At 34.3% G+C, this 17049-nt stretch overlaps 1 pseudogene; it reads left to right on the plus strand.

Moving 5' to 3' along the window:
- Positions 1 to 1131: 1131 nt before the first annotated feature.
- LOC112932741 (sorting nexin-19 pseudogene) lies at positions 1132 to 1929 on the plus strand (annotated as a pseudogene).
- Positions 1930 to 17049: the final 15120 nt, after the last annotated feature.

Here is a 17049-nt window from a genome sequence, read left to right on the forward strand (position 1 = left end):
CGAGTACTTCTCAAAGTCCCTTACTTGAGGTTGGAAATGAAATAGCTAAGAATGTGTCATGGTAATAAGGATTAGGAAATTGATTCCAATTTTAAATGTCTTTGTTTAGCGCCATACTTGGAATGCTTCTGTGGAACTAAAAATATCACTCTGTGCAGTCATGGCTCATTCTACCTAGTAAAACTTCTTTGAATTATTCTTAGTGAGAGTCAATTAAGGATTGGATGTTAGTCCTCAAACTTCTCTATATGTCTGTTTTGGCCCTTTTTCCTAAGCTAATGACGTCTTCACTTTCACTTTGACCTTATTATGCTTCGTAAGAAATATCAGTTTGCTGGTACTAGTCATCTTGCTACTTTGGAAAAATCTCTATTTTTCCTGGGTTCATGTATATTAAATTGTATTCCAATTTCTCATATATGGAGATTTTAAAAAAGATTTTATTTATTTATTCATGAGAGACCGAGAGAGAGAGAGAGAGAGAGAGGCAGAGACACAGACACAAGTAGAGGGAGAAACAGGCCCCACGTAGGGAGCCTGACATGGGACTCGATCCCGGGTCTCCAGGATTAGTTCCTGGGCGGAAGGCAGCGCTAAACCGTTGAGCCACCTAGGCTGCCCTCATATATGGAGATTTAACTGATATTCTTAAAAGGGAAATTATGTGATATGATCAGGAAAATATTAGAACATTGCTTGAAGCTGAAAAATATGTCACTGTCCAATAATTTTCACCAAATACATTATTATAAAATATAGATAATTCTATAGTCTTATGGTAAAAGCCTATGGTCTAATGTTTAAAATGCCCTTTAGATTGGAGAGATAAGCAATGCATATAGCAGAAAGAGCCCTAAATGCCAGGCAAAGGGGCTTCACCTTCTTGTGAAAGTGCTGGAGAGTCAGGGTGTCCTTTTTTTTTTTTTTTTTTTTTTTTTTTTTTTTTTTTTTACAGCGGTGAGACACTGGAGTCAAAGAATTAATTGATTAATTAACCCATTCAGGTTTCTATCATCTAGCCGCTCCTCCTAATTGAGGACTTTTCCATTATGTATGGTATTGGAAGAAGGTACTGTCCATGTCATGCAGTAGAAGCAGTGCATGAAGAGAGGTCCTTTATGGTTTGACCAAATGGACCCACCAAACTGGGGCTTTGATTGTCAGTATATCAACATAGATATTAGGGTATTTGGGATTCACAGCCATTGTATTCCTAAAACACTAAAACATTCCTAATAGCAATTATGATACACTGGCTGGAATACTGACATACTAGCTACTAGAAATGCAGCCAGAAAAAGCCCCAGAAAAATATCTGAATGAATCCCCCAAAGGATGCGTGGACAGCTACTTGTCAGATGCAGCTGTGCCAGACCAAGACCTTAATAGTGGTGATCAGGCAGAGACTGAGTTAGCTGATACAAACTTGGATCTGCTCCTCATGCTGCTAGTGGAACAGAGGAGATGACCATGTATGGTAAATACGCCGGAAGTTCTTCATCTTTTCTTTGGTACCCTAGTTCAGAGCTGGCTAGTTGACCTAACACATCTGGAGTACTGTACCTCTGGCTTCTGCGGGAATCCATCTGGTATGGTGGAATTTTGCCTAAGTAGCCACCGTTTGTAAGAACTCAGGAGCAGAAGTGGCTGTTGAGAAATAGTCTTGGCAGAGCCTGATGGGAGTCCTATGAGATATTATAGTAAAAATCCTTGGAGTGAACAAATGTTTGCTAAGTTGGAGTCTAGTTCTGGAGTCTCTCTCTACTGCAACTCCTCATCAACAGGCATTTGATTTCCTGCCCTCGGGATATCATTCTGGAATTCCTGGATATCAGTATCTATGTTGAGAGATATCTATCTCATGTATCCCAGGTCACCCTGAGCAGATGGATGTCTCCCCTTAGCTGTAGGTGGGAAAAGTTGGAATAGTGAGTTACTATGCCTTAGAGAGACTGTGAGGAAGCCTGTGCTCTCTGGAACTGGGCTGTAGCTCAGAAGGCCTGAAGTTTTAGTGGGACACTGTTCCACCAGTTCTACTCCATTTGTAGCAGGGGGGGCAGGGAAATATATGTTCCAATGCCATGCATATCCATTTCCATGCTTTTAAAAAAAAAAATAAAGCATGTATGACACTGCCTGCTTCTCATCTTGCAGAATACCTTTGGCTCACACTCATTATCCTGTTCATGTTTTCCCAGTCTCCTCCAGTTATTCTGTTAAGTATCTAATACTTATACTCAATTATTTGTCGGTCCAGCTAGCCAGAGTCATGCAACTAAGAACTCTGAGTGGTTGAAAGGCTCTGAGCAGGAGACTGACCAAATGTGCATTTAAGAGGTTTTGCGCGTAGGGGTGAACTTGAATAGACTTGAGACTGAGTCAGGTTCATGACACCAGCACCTAGTCAGTGGCATTTAGGAAGGAGGAAAATATTAATTTTTGTGTGGTTATATAATGATACTTTCTCAAATAAATTATATTGGACTTTGAACTAGGAAATGTTCTTAACAGTCTGTCATCACTATATTCGCTCAGAGGTGAAACACATGGTACACTATGTTGCACATTTAGGCACTTACTTAAAAATCTTTGTCAGGCTTATTTGTTCATTAGTTTAATGAAGAACCCACACATTATTGCTATACAGTTTGTGAAGCCATAGCCTAAAATGGTATAACATAAATAAAATGATATAATAGTAAGGATGTCTCTATAATTTTAGGGACTTAGGTTTAGGTTTCCTTCTTACAAGAGAGCTGTGTTTGTGTGTGTGTGTGTCTGTGTATGAATACTCACTAATATCATGCTATAGATATAGATGGATATGAAGGGAAAATATCTTTTAAGGACTTAAGAGTAGTGACATGTAAATGATTCTATTCTTAAGAAGTGAGATAAAACCACAAAGTCTAGAAATTTCCCTACCAAGAATATCGTTTACATAAAGCTCTTCACGGAAAAATTTTTGTATACTGAAGAAAAAGCATTTTTCATGCTTTCAGCATATATGCTGACTGTATGGGATGTTGCTAGAAACCAGAATTTTAATTACCTTTATTTTTCTTTTGTAACACACAAGGAATAATAAGTAAACATGAGACCCTCTTCTATGGATATATTGAGATTTATTCATTATATTTCATAACTGGCTATGACTTCCTCAAGAGAACCATATCTAACATTATTAAAGAAGTTATTTATTTCGTTAGTTCATTTTTTATAAAAATGATATATTCATCTGGTATTCAAATGAAGCACAATATTTAATAATAAAAGTAGTCATCTTATTCTCACACCTCTAGGTTCTCAACCTCTGTGTCTAAATTCAACTTCATTCAAATATCTGTTACTGCTTTATTCCTTTTTTCCTCTGATATAATTCCTATAGTAATTTACTAGGATTATATGACATCATTGTACACCTTGATCATAATTCTCTAAATTTTTAATTGAATTATCAAAAATGTCAGCATGTTAACTTTTGTTAGCAATTAGGAGTTTGTAATTCATCTGAAACCTGCTAATACACCAGCATATTCTGATTCCAAATTTGAAAATTGACAACCTGCAAAACCTTGAGTGTACTGTTTATAGCTCCCATTTTTGGATAACCCACATTATTAGAGTAAGTCCACTATACCATATAACTAGACATCTCCAATGAGCCTATACACTCTCTGGCCCATACATTATGCTCTGTCTTACTTCCCAGAATCCACTTATGATTTTTTCTCTCCTTGTGCATATTCACCCTCATTTCACTAAACAAACTATCTGTCCATTTGAGGCCCAAATGGGGCTCATCTCTTCCATAGAACATCTTTGGACTATACAGTCATACTATTAACTTTCCCTTTTTCTACATTTTTTTTTTTTTTTAGTAATGGAGTCACATATTTATCACCACAGTTACTCTTGGGTATCTAATATTTAACAGACACGGTGAAAACAGTGTCTCTTTTATCCTTTACTCTTGCCAACAATTTGAGAAGTCAGATTAGTGATCTGATGCATAAATCCAACATGGAGGGAACTGAGGCAAAGAAGAAATTTTAAAGCCTTCTCTGGGTCCCATAGTTCTGTGATTCCAGGGCTGTGATTTGCATGCAGCTTAATCTGAACTCAAATGTACAGTAGATACATTTAATAATCTTTTGCGGATGTTAATTTCCCTCAAGTTCTGTGTTGCCTTTTCCTCTACACTAAATTTGCTGAAGAATTTATACTCTGACTTCTGATAAGTTGTTTATGTTTCTCAACTTCTCATGTGTGTCTTTCAACCACTGCCTTGAGGGCAATGTATCTTACCAAATAATTAATACATAGTAGGGAGCTCAAGAAATATCTGTTGAATAAATATTTATGCACACTATGGAGGTCATTCCCTGTTGGCTTATATGCAAGATTAAGGCTATGTTGATTCTAGACTACAGTGACTGAGGAATATGAAAAAATTTAATAGGCATCACAATTTGAAAAAAAGAAGTCAAATAAAGCTGTTTGTTTTGGTTTGATTTGGTTTGGTTGTTGTGTAGTTTCTGAATTTACTCAGCAGTGTAGTGAAGATAGCTAATAATGCCAATGATGGTATTAATCTAGCACCTAGAATCTTTTAGAGTCGGTTTTCAGGATTTTATCCTAAGCTTTCTCTTTCTTTTTGACTTCTGGTTTCTGAAGATTGCTTTATTTAGCATATCATGGTAGGAATTGAGATAGTTTTTTTTAAATAAGATTTTATTTATTTATTTGTTTGTTTGTTTGTTTATTTATTCTAGAGAGTTAGTGTGAGCAGAGGGGAGAGACAGAAGGAGAGGGAGAATCTCAAGCCAGCTCTGTGCTGAGCACAGATCCCCAATGCAGGGCTCTATCTCACCACCCTGAGATCATGACTTGAGCCAAAATCAAGAGTCAGTGGCTTAACCAAACTGAGCTACCCAAAGGCCCCAAGATTTGAAATGTTATGTTCTCAAAAAAGAAAAAAAAAATGTGTTCCAAAGTATCTATAAATATTATTTATTTGGTCTTGAAGAAGATTTTGCATCAGTTTGAGGTCTAAAAATAGAAGAAAGAAAGCTCTTTTACAACATAAATACACAGGAGCCAAAGTCTCTTTCGCAGAGGAAGCTATGTGGTTATTGGAGTGTATACAATTATAAACTCAATTGTTAAATCAAAACACATCCCAATCACCCTAGCATGTCACTTTTAATGGGCAATGCATTCCCAAGAAGGCAAGTTCTCTGCTAACAGTATTGAACCAAATCATCAAAATTCAAAGACAGATCTATAAAATGTGAAATTTCATCAACAAAGTGCACAGTGGGCCACAATGTGTAGATTAATGGGCAGCCTGTCAAGTATTTTAATGTATGCTTCAGTCGTTGAAACACATGTGATGATTAGTAAAGTATTTGGCCTGAGCAATAAAAGATATAAAATAAATTAAAATCATGACACTTTCTGAATTAATAAAGCATTTGGTTAGTCTGTATTGATGAATCAGAAGCACAGATTGAAAAGTCCCCATAACTAGATACATTTTTCCCCAGGCATGCTGGGATCTCACACTGGCCTCTTCCTATGGCATATTCCTAAATGAGGATCTCTATGAAAAGGCAAATACTAAGAATCTCAGAATATGAATACTCACTGGTTTAAACCTTGAATATAAGCCATCATCTATACCTGGCATCACTTATATTTCTTTTGAGTTCTAAAAATTAGATTTCTTTTTCCTAAGCTTGTTTCAGAACTACTTTCATCTCAAAAGTAACTTTCAATATTTTCTTTGAAGCATGTCGCTGGAACACTGAAGCTGAGAAATACACACCAGAATGGAAATGATAGACCAAATAAATCCACGTTCAACTTTGTTATTGGTTTTTGTTATGTGAGCTGGGGGAAGTGAAATGTTGAAAGGTCACCCAGGCAATTTCATCAGGGTGATGAAGATGATGGAATTCACAAGGGTTAAAGAGGTTCACCTTGTTCTTGAGTGGCAGACTTGGGAAATGAAGCTGCTATGATAATTTGATGATGGTCCTTAGTGCTTAATGTCAACTTTGCCCAGTAGGGGTACTCATAATTTCAAGGGGGTGAGAGAAAGCTTTTGTTTTTAAGATTTATTTATTACTTGAGGTGAGGGTGGGGCAGAAGGAGGGGGAGACAGAGAGAATCCTCAAGAATACTCCCCACTGGGCACCAAGCCTGTTGCATGGGGACACAAGATCATGTCTTGAACTGAAACCAAGAGTCAGACATTTAAACCGACCAAGCCACTGGGGCACCCCTGAAAGAAAATCTTAATCATTAAATGCTGTCTTTGAGGGTAGGCATTTTCAGAATGAAAGGCACATTACTTTTATTGAAGGATTAAACTGTTTTCATGGTTTGCTTTTCCAGGATTGCTATTCGTTTCAAAGGTCCATTCAATCCGGCACCAGAAGTTGAAACACATGTGAAGTATTTTTGTACCAAAAATATAAAAGCAGACTCATGGTCATTGCCCTTTAGGACCTCATAGTTTAAAACCTGAAAGTCACAATAAAAAGACAATATGGAAAATGCTGTGAAAAGAGTACTATGTAAGTCATGTAGGATCTAACTGAATCAGGGTGGTGCATGAGCATCAGGGAGGCAGTACATGAAAGTCATCTTGAACAATGATAATGAAGATATTTCTGGATGGAGGATATAGAATGAACAAAGTATTCTTAGGTGGAATGGAGGGAATTTAGCTTAGACAGGAGGAGGCACTCAGGGTGACAAATGGGAAAGAGTTACAGCACATTTCTTTTCAATTATTTGACATTGGATTAACCTTTTCCCAATAATGCAAAGACAAGAAATCTATCAGGAGATAAATTTAGCTCGCTCTTTCTGTAACAGCTTTCAAAAATAAATAAATAAAATGAACTATTTCTGAAGGTAACAAGCTCCACTTCGATAAAGTAGTTCAGATGTTGAGTGACAGCGTGGGAATGTTGTGAAGGTTTCAACCTTGGCAGTCTCTATTCCTATGAAATGAGTGTGTCATTTCAAAAGGGAGAGCCAGCCTCTAAAAATCATCTTCAGGGCAGTGTAGTCATTATAACTCAGAGTTGCCTTTTATCAGAGAATTTTGCAAGAAATATGTAAATACCTTGTCATATTCTTTAACTTCTTGGCATATATGTAAATATCTTGTCTGTGGCCCAGATAATGAAATGTATGTTTACATTTCTGTCCCTATTTCTCCTGTGCTTTAGTTAAATTTCTTTAGATTATGGAAGTTGGTAAATTATTTTAGTTGGTCAAAGGTTTGGGCAAAACAAACATTTGGGGAAAAAATAAGACAGTTAACATCTATCATCCCATGTAAAGTAAAAATGTCTTTGTGTGTGTGTTTAATGACTGAAACAGAGATAAATGGTAACTGTAAAAAATATTGGAAAATAGGAAAAGGAAAATACACTCAAAAATATGTTTTAAGTCCCAGTTATCAGTTACCTTTCTCCAAGGATATGCATTTTAATTTGGAATCACCTACCTTATATATTGTTTACTTATTGCTTTTTAATTTTATGTTATATAATGGACAACTTCTCTATAATAAGCACTCTTGAAATTTTTTAAAGCTATACAATATCTTATCTTAAATTTGTATCATAATTCATTAATCAATCCGCATTGTTAAAAATTTGACCTATCACCTACAGCTTAACCAACCTTGTATTTCAAACAGTATTTTTAAGCTCAATTAGTTAAAAATCTTTTTGTATTTCATTTTACTTAAAAATGTAGACTCAATAAAGGGGCATATTCTTATTTTTTAAATTTTTGATAACTAGAAGAGAAATTCCATTATCTTTCCTAGAAGTAACAATTATTGCTCTATGGGTATTATTTATTTTTAATAGCCATTCCAATGACTGTAAAATGGCATTTCTTTGTAATTTTATTTGCATTTCCCTGATGATTAATGATGTTGAACACCTCTTCATATGCCTAGTGATCATTCGTATATCTTCTGCAGACAAAGGTCTCTTCATCTTTTGTGTATTTTTTTATCTTTTTTTTTTTTTTCTTGTTAGGACTGAAGAGTTTTTATATATTTATATATTTATATATATATTTATGTATTTTATATTATATTTATATATTTTATATATATTCTAGATATCAAACTCTTATCATATATATGGCTATAAGTATGACTAGACTATAAATATTTCCTCCCTCTCATTTTCTTGATAGTGTCCTTTGCTGTAAAATAGTTCCTATTTTTTATACAATCCAATTTATTTACTTTTTTATTTGAGAGAGAGAGAGAGTGCCCACAAGTGGGAGGGGGCAAAGGGAAAGGGAGAGAATCTGAAGCAGATTTCACACTGGGCCTAGAGCCTCACTCAGGGATCTGTCCCATCAGAGAGATCATGACCTGAGCTGAAATCAAGAGTTGGTTGCTTAACTGATGGAGCCACCCAGGTGCCGCACAATTTATTTACCTTTTCTTGTTGTTATTACCCAAGATCTTGCTATCACAACTATGAAATTGTTAAATCCAATGTCTTGAATGTTTTCTCCTAAGGATTTCATAATTCTAGCTCTTCCATTTTTCCCATTTCTAAAAAAAGGTTGTTGGAATTTTAATTATAGACCAAATAAGGAGTATTGATATCTTTATTTATTATTATTTTCACCTATTTATGTATATATATTGAATCACATGTATTATTCTCTTTATTGTTTCTAGATTTTGTATTATCCTCATGATGTCCTTCATTAATTCATTATAGTGTAATGTCAGTATTTTATAATTTCTTATAATAAAAAAATGTATTGCTCTTTATTCCTCTAAATCTTTTAAATATAATCAATAAAGGCATATCTCATTTTACTGTGCTTCACTCTGTTGGGTTTTGCAGATACTGCATTTTTGATACTTTGAAGGTTTTTGGCAAACCTGCATTGAACAAGTCTATTGGCATCATTTTTTTTTTCCAGCAGCATTTATACACCTTGTTTCTCTGTCACACTTTGCTAATTTTTCAATATTTCAAAAATTTTCATTATTGTTATATTTGTTGTGGTGATCAGTGAACACTGATTATAATTCATTGAAAGTTCAGATGATGGTTACCATTTTTTGGCAATAAAGTTTCATAATTAAGGTATGTACATTTTTTTTGTTGAGATATTATGCTATTGCACACTTACTAGACTCCAGTATAGTATAAGCATTAATTTTATATGCATTGAGAAATCAAAATCAAAATAATCATTTGAATCACTTAATTGTGATATCTGCTTTGTCATAATGGTCTTGAATTAAACCTGCAATATTTTGGACATACACCTGTGCAAGAATCTGACTTATGTTTTCTCCAAATCCATATTAATAGCTCTAGGAAGAACACGTTTCTCATGAGTGAGCTCGGAGTCAGGTCAGAAAATCACAAAGCTTTAAGAATAAGGTTTTTCAAGAGAGTTGCAAAACATTTTGGTCTTTTGGAGGAGTTCTAACTCCCATTAACTCAATAGTGCTGCTGATTATCAAGACTGCCAAGAATCTGGGAGAGGGTCAGGGTATTGACAGTACTGCATTTCTTTCTGTAAGCTCTGTGTGGGGGGAGGTATATTTATATCCATGTCTATATCACCTATACTTGTCTGTGTCATCTATATCTGTATCATCTATATGTCTCTATAAAATATACATATTTTTTTGCCTTTTCCAGCATCTAGAGGCCATCCTTATCCTTTGTCACCCCATCCTTTATCTTGAAAATTAGCAAAGGTGAATCAATTCCTTTTTATATTGTATCTTTCTGACCTCCTCTTCTGCTTCCCCTTCATTTTGAACACATGTGGATAATCATGTATTATCATTCTACCTTAAGAAAAACTGATTAACAACTTCAATTCCATCTGAAATATTAATTCCCTTTGCCATGTATGATAAGATATAAATAGGTCCCAGAAATTAGAAAACGGGTATCATACTCTGCCCCTCCAAAACAAACTTTTTTATCCAAGGTGGATCTTTTAATCATGTCTTCATATTTAAAGCCACATAATTACCCTACGTTTGCACCAGATCTCCTTTACTTCAGAATCCTTTCTATGGGAGTTCTTAGACTATCTCTTTTAATCTTTAGAGGTGCCCTGTAAGAATTTTCTGCTGAAAATGCAAATTCCTATATTTTTGGTTTAACAATCTCATTCATAATTCTTTAATTTCTTCCTTCTGGCTTTTTCTCTCTTTTTTTATATTAATTTATTCAAAAAAACTGCATGCATGTTTTATATTCCAGAATGCATTAAGTTCAACTGCACTGCCTTATTCTATTTCTGTTTTCTTTCATATTTGATCATTTAACTTTGCATTAAATTCTAGATTCTACATTATTTTAGCACAGAAATTAAGCTGCTTGATCTTCTATATTTTGAAGTTAATTATTGCTGATAATATATAATGAGACCATTAGGATGGTTATTTGAAACTAATCAGACTTTCTTTAGAATTGCTCTTAGAGTTTCTATTTAGCCTGGGTTTGACAACAGAAATAACAGATTGATTAGACACAAATGAAAAACTAACAAAAAACTGTGCTTATTAGGTTCAAGAAGATAAAGCCAAACTTACTGCACTGTTTTTTGTTTTTTGTTTTTTATTGCTGACCCAGAATGACCGGAGACTAAGAAGCTTCGAACAACATTCATTATGTCGCACTTTTGTAGATCAGAAGTCAAAGTTGGTGTCTTTGCTCAGGTCTCATAAGGCTAAAATTAAAATATTGACACATTGTATTCTCATCTGTAGCTTAAGATACTCTTCCAAACTAATCTACATCATCGGAAGACTTTATTTTATTGCTTTTGTTGTATGAGGGCTTTTTTCTTTTGTTGGCTGTTAGACAGATATCACTTTCAGCTCTATAGCCTGTCTTGGATTCCTTTCAGATGGACTCCTTCAACTGTAATGCCAGTGGGAGAAATTCCATAGTGCTAATTCCCTATTATGCTTTCACATTTTTTTATGATTTCCATACCTCTACCCCCAACATAAAGGACTTATGGTCAGGCCCACTTGGATAATCTCTCTCTAAGTCAACAGTGCCAAAGGATTTTTTTACTAATCACATAGTAAAATCCATCATATTCACAATCCCAGGGATTATGGAATATGTGTACCCCAGGAGATGTGGATCTTGGAGGCATTCTATGGAATCTAGCAATCATTGTAATATAATCAAGGAACTGGAATCACTATTATATTTGAAATTAAAAATCAATCTTGTAGTACCTAAATGTAAAATAACCAAAATTAAAAACTGAATGATCACATTCTTACTGCTTAGTCACAATTCAAGAAAGAATTAGAAACCTATTATAAATCAGAATAAAGCATTTATAATAAGTGAAATAAATCAGACAGAAAGAAAAATACTATATGATCTCAATTAGAGTTGCAATAAAAAAAAAAATACAAAACCAAAACTGAACTTACGGAAAGAGAGAACAGATTGGTGGTTGCCAGAACTTGGAGAGGGGAAGGTAGTGACTGGTGAAATTAGTCAAAGGGTATATAAACTTTCAGTAAGAAATTCAATAAGTTCAGAGGATATAATGTACATAATGATGACTACAGTGAACAAAGAGGCATTGTATATTTTAAAGTTTATGAGAAGGTAGATTTTAAAATTTCACATCACAAAATAATTGTAAGCATGTGAGGTAATGAAAGATAACTAAATCTGTTGTGGTAGTCATATTGCAATATGTACATCTATCAAATCATTATGTTGAACACCTTAAGCTACCACAATGTAATATGTTAATTGTATCTTAGTAAAAGTGGGAAAAAATAAGAAGAAAAATCTAATAGAGGTTAAACTTTAATCACAGAGCAAAATAGAAAAAGAATAGGTTAGTAATATTTGAAGATATAATGGCTGAAGAATTTCCATAACAGATAAAAAAATCTTTCTCCAAAATCCATCAGCCAGTAAATGCTAACCAGAAAAGTAAAAGAAATCTATACCTAAAACACTAGCCTTAAACTAGAGAAAGCATGCCAAAGAGAAAATCTTATAAGCAATTAGAAACAAAAATAGATTATTTTTAAAGAAGAGAAATGTAGTAGATGTTGGATGTTGATATGGCATTATCAAGGTATTATGCCTTAATTCTTAGAATAAGCAATAAATATATAGAGAACTATGGGCCTATTTTCTAAACTTACAGAAAGAAAATTGTTTAATAAAAATAATATATTCAAAAAAGGGTAAAAGCACAAATAATACCATAGAAAAGGCTCCCTGTAGACAGTCTAAGGAGTCAATCCCATTTACAATTGCACCCAAAAGCATAAGATACCTAGGAATAAACCTAACCAAAGAGGTAAAAGATCTATACCCTAAAAACTATAGAACACTTCTGAAAGAAATTGAGGAAGACACAAAGAGATGGAAAAATATTCCATGCTCATGGATTGGCAGAATTAATATTGTAAAAATGTCAATGTTACCCAGGGCAATTTACACATTTAATGCAATCCCTATCAAAATACCATGGACTTTCTTCAGAGAGCTAGAACAAATTATTTTAAGATTTGTGTGGAATCAGAAAAGACCCCGAATAGCCAGGGGAATTTTAAAAAAGAAAACCATATCTGGGGGCATCACAATGCCAGATTTCAGGTTGTACTACAAAGCTGTGGTCATCAAGACAGTGTGGTACTGGCACAAAAACAGACACATAGATCAATGGAACAGAGTAGAGAACCCAGAAGTGGACCCTGAACTTTATGGTCAACTAATATTCTATAAAGGAGGGAAGACTATCCACTGGAAGAAAGACAGTCTCTTCAATAAATGGTGCTGGGAAAATTGGACATCCACATGCAGAAGAATGAAACTGGACCACTCCCTTGCACCATACACAAAGATAAACTCAAAATGGATGAGAGATCTAAATGTGAGACAAGAGTCCATCAAAATCATAGAAGAGAACACAGGCAACACCCTTTTTGAGCTCGGCCACAGTAACTTCTTGCAAGATACATCCACAAAGGCAAAAGAAACAAAAGCAAAAATGAACTATTGGGACTTCATCAAGATAAGAAGCTTTTGCACAGCAAAGGATACAGTCAACGAAACTAAAAGACAACCTACAGAATGGGAGAAGATATTTGCAAATGACGTATCAGATAAAGGGCTAGTTTCCAAAATCTATAAAGAACTTATTAAACTCAACACCAAAGAAGCAAACAATTCAATCATGAAATGGGCAAAAGACATGAAGAGAAATCTCACAGAGGAAGACATAGACATGGCCAACATGCACATGAGAAAATGCTCTGCATCACTTGCCATCAGGGAAATACAAATCAAAACCACAATGAGATACCACCTCACACCAGTGAGAATGGGGAAAATTAACAAGGCAGGAAACCACAAATGTTGGAGAGGATGCGGAGAAAAGGGAACCCTCTTACACTGTTGGTGGGAATGTGAACTGCTGCAGCCACTCTGGAAAACTGTGTGGAGGTTCCACAATTACATATTTGAATCGAAGTTTAGTAGTATTATATTTAATATTGATTGACTACTATAATTAAAGGGCAATGTTTGAGATTGAATTTAAATAAAATAATTATATATTACTAAAACAGACATCTAAAAATTAATTTACCAGAAGATTGAAAGTATAAAAATTTTTTAAAGGATACTAGGTAAACAAATATACCCGATGAACCCATATCCATTCTAGAGCAAAGAGATTCTGAGGTACAAGCTTTACAATAGCTGTAGCAGTTGACCCCATAAAAATCAAATCTCTTGGGACACCTGGGTAGCTCAGTGGTTGAGCATCTGCCTTTGGCTGAGGGCATGATCTCGAGATCCAGGATTGAGTCCCACATCAGGCTCCTTGCAGGGAGCCTGCTTCTCCCTAAGCCTGTGTCTCTGCCCCTCTCTCCCTCGTTCTGTGTCTCTCATGAACAAATAAAATCTTTAAAAAAAATTAAATGTCTCAGTTTATCCAGAGACGCTACAGTTCTAAACATGCATCCTTAATAGCATAGACCCACGATAGATAAAATTTGATGGAAAAGAAAAACAACTATAAATGGCCCTAAGTTGGGCTTCTTTGGAGAGAGGTCATGAGTAAAAATACAAGTAGTATATTAGGGAGATGGACTGAAGAGGTGGAGAAGTGAGACCCAAATGGGAATAAAGCCAACAAATTTTGTTTAAGTTCGTACATTGGGCTTCTAAAGCTTTCTATTCCTGGTGAATCCCAAAAGGCAATTTAGCTCACAACAATTATCTGAGGTGGAAGGAAGCTGTGAGATTTATTTTTTGTTATCAGTTTAAGGCTTTTCTAGTGGCTTTAAACATCCTGGTCCTTACATCTTGCTGCTCACATAGGCCAAGGTAAAATTCCAGCCAAAGACTTGAAGGTGTTTGCTGTGACACTGCTGTCATCAGCGGGGCGGTGCAGTGGTGGAGGGACTCCATACAGCAGCACTTCATGCATATTCAGTCATATTTGAACAGGTGTGTCCCTCTCTGTAACTAAGCATACAAAAAATAACTGGTAAGGAATCAAGAGTAAAATGAGACAGAATATAAATTCTCACCAATATTAAAAAGATCATGAGAAAATATTATGGACATAATTATGCAAATAAATCTGAATCTTTAGATGACATGGTTGTAGAATGAGAAAGAATAGATGAGTAGTTTTATTCCTACTAAAAAGAATGCTTAAATATTTTTCCTCACATTTCTAGTCACAGATGTCATTACTAGTGTATTTTTTTTTTTTTTTACCAAAGATTTAAGGAGGAAATTATATTCCCAATCATAGGGCCAGCAAAATCTTGATATCAAGGCCTAAACAAGAACATTTAAAAAAATCAAATTATAGACCACATGTATTCAGATTAAAATAAAGTCCTAAAGAAAATATTAACAAAATGAATGCAGCAATAAATACATAAGGATAATAAAATATAATTAAGACAAGTTGAAAAATATAAAGGTCTATCACCCAAATTCAATTTATATAATTTACTATATTTACACAATAGAGAGAAAATCAAATGATCCTAATGCATATAGAAAATATTGATAAAATTTAATATAGAGTTATTTTAAGAAAGCAAACTTGGAAGGAGAATTTCCCAATCTAAAAAGCTATGTAGCTTTTATCCTTAATCTACAGCAAACAGTATTATTATTGGTGAAACACTGAAACTTTCCTGTTTTTATTGAGAAGAAAAGGAAGTTCACCATTTCTATTCAATATTGGTCCAGAGTCTCTAAACATTATCTTAATGCAGGAAAGAAGTAATAAAAGAGAAAATGATTATAAGAGAGAAGAAAAATGTTAGGCTCTTATATATTATAATATGTAAAGAAAAGAGAACTCAAGAATGCTATAGTTAAATTATTAACATTAAAAACATTTAATGAGGTTGTAGAATTAAAATTCAATGCAAAAATAATGTTGTTATGTAAAAATTAGAAATTAATATATACATTTGAAGTAATATAGTATCAATCAAATACTTAAAATTAATATTTAAAAAGCAAACAAACAGAGTCAAAATTTGAGTTCTCAAAGTAGAAAATTTAAAACGTTATTAAGAGGTAGCAAAGAGGGATGTCTGGGTGGCTCAGTGATTGAGTGCCTGCCTTTGGCCCAGGGTGTGATCCTGGAGTCCCAGGATCAAGTCCCACATTGGGCTCCCCACATGGAGCCTGCTTCTGTCTCTGCCTATGTCTCTGCCTCTCTCTCTCTCTCTGTCTCTCTCATGAATAAATAAATAAAATCTTTAAAAAAGAGAGATAGCAAAGATATGTGAGTAAATGGAGTTGAAGATTCAATTTTGTAAAGATAAAACTGCCTACACGTTAATCAAAAGACTGAAATATTTTCCAATCAAAATCCCAACCATAATGAAAAAAGAAAACCCTCCCTTATAATTGCATCAAAAAGAATAAAATAACTAGGAGTACATTTCATCCAGGAGGTAGAAGATCTATAGAGTGAAAACTATAAGACATTGATGAAAGAAATTAAGGAAGACACAAATAAGTGGAAAGACATTTGTGTGCACAGGTTAGAATTAATACTGTTTAAAATGACCATAGTTCTGAAAGCAATATACAGATTAAATGCATCACTATCACAATTACAATGGCATTTTTCACAGAAATAATCAATCCCAATCTTTGCATGGAATCATAAAAGATCCCAAATTACCAAAGCATACTTGAAAAAGAAAAAAAAATTTGAGCCATTATATTTCCTAATTTTAAACTATATTACAAAACTATAATGATCAAAGCAGTATGATACCATAAAACAGACATGGATCAATAGAACAGAATAGAGAGCCCAGAATTAAGCTCATGCATATATAGTATATTAATTTATGACAAAAGAACCAAGATTATGCAATGGGAACAGGAGAGTATCTTCAACAAATGGTGCTAGTAAAACTGGACATCCCCAAGCAAAAAATGCAACCAGACCACTGTCTAACACTATGCACAAAAATCAATACAAACTGAATTAAATACTTAAATGTAAGACCTGAAACCATAAAATCCAAGAAAAAATGGTTTGTAAGTTCCTTGAGCTAAATCTCAGAAATTATTCTTTAGATTTGACATCAAAAGCTAAGGCAGTAAAAGCAAAAATAAACAAGTGTGACTACCTCAAAGCAATAACAACAACAAAACAAAACAAAGCAAACAGGGAAAGCCTAAAAATCCTTCTGTACTACGAAGGAAACCATTAAAAAATGGAAAGAGAACACTCAGAATGATACAAAATATTTGCGAATCGAGGCACCTGGGTGGCTTAGTCAGTTAAGTGTCTGACTCTTAGTTTCAACTCAGGTCATCATCTCAGGGCTCATTAGAGCAAGCCCTGTATTGGGCTCCACACTCAGCAGGGAGTCTACTTAAAGATTCTCTCCCTCTTCCCTTCTCCGTACTCATTCTCTGTCTCTAAAATAATGTAAATAAATCTTTACAAAAGAGAAAATAC

Source organism: Vulpes vulpes, chromosome 5 (genome assembly GCF_048418805.1).
Source record: "Vulpes vulpes isolate BD-2025 chromosome 5, VulVul3, whole genome shotgun sequence".
NCBI classification, from domain to species: Eukaryota; Metazoa; Chordata; class Mammalia; order Carnivora; family Canidae; genus Vulpes; species Vulpes vulpes.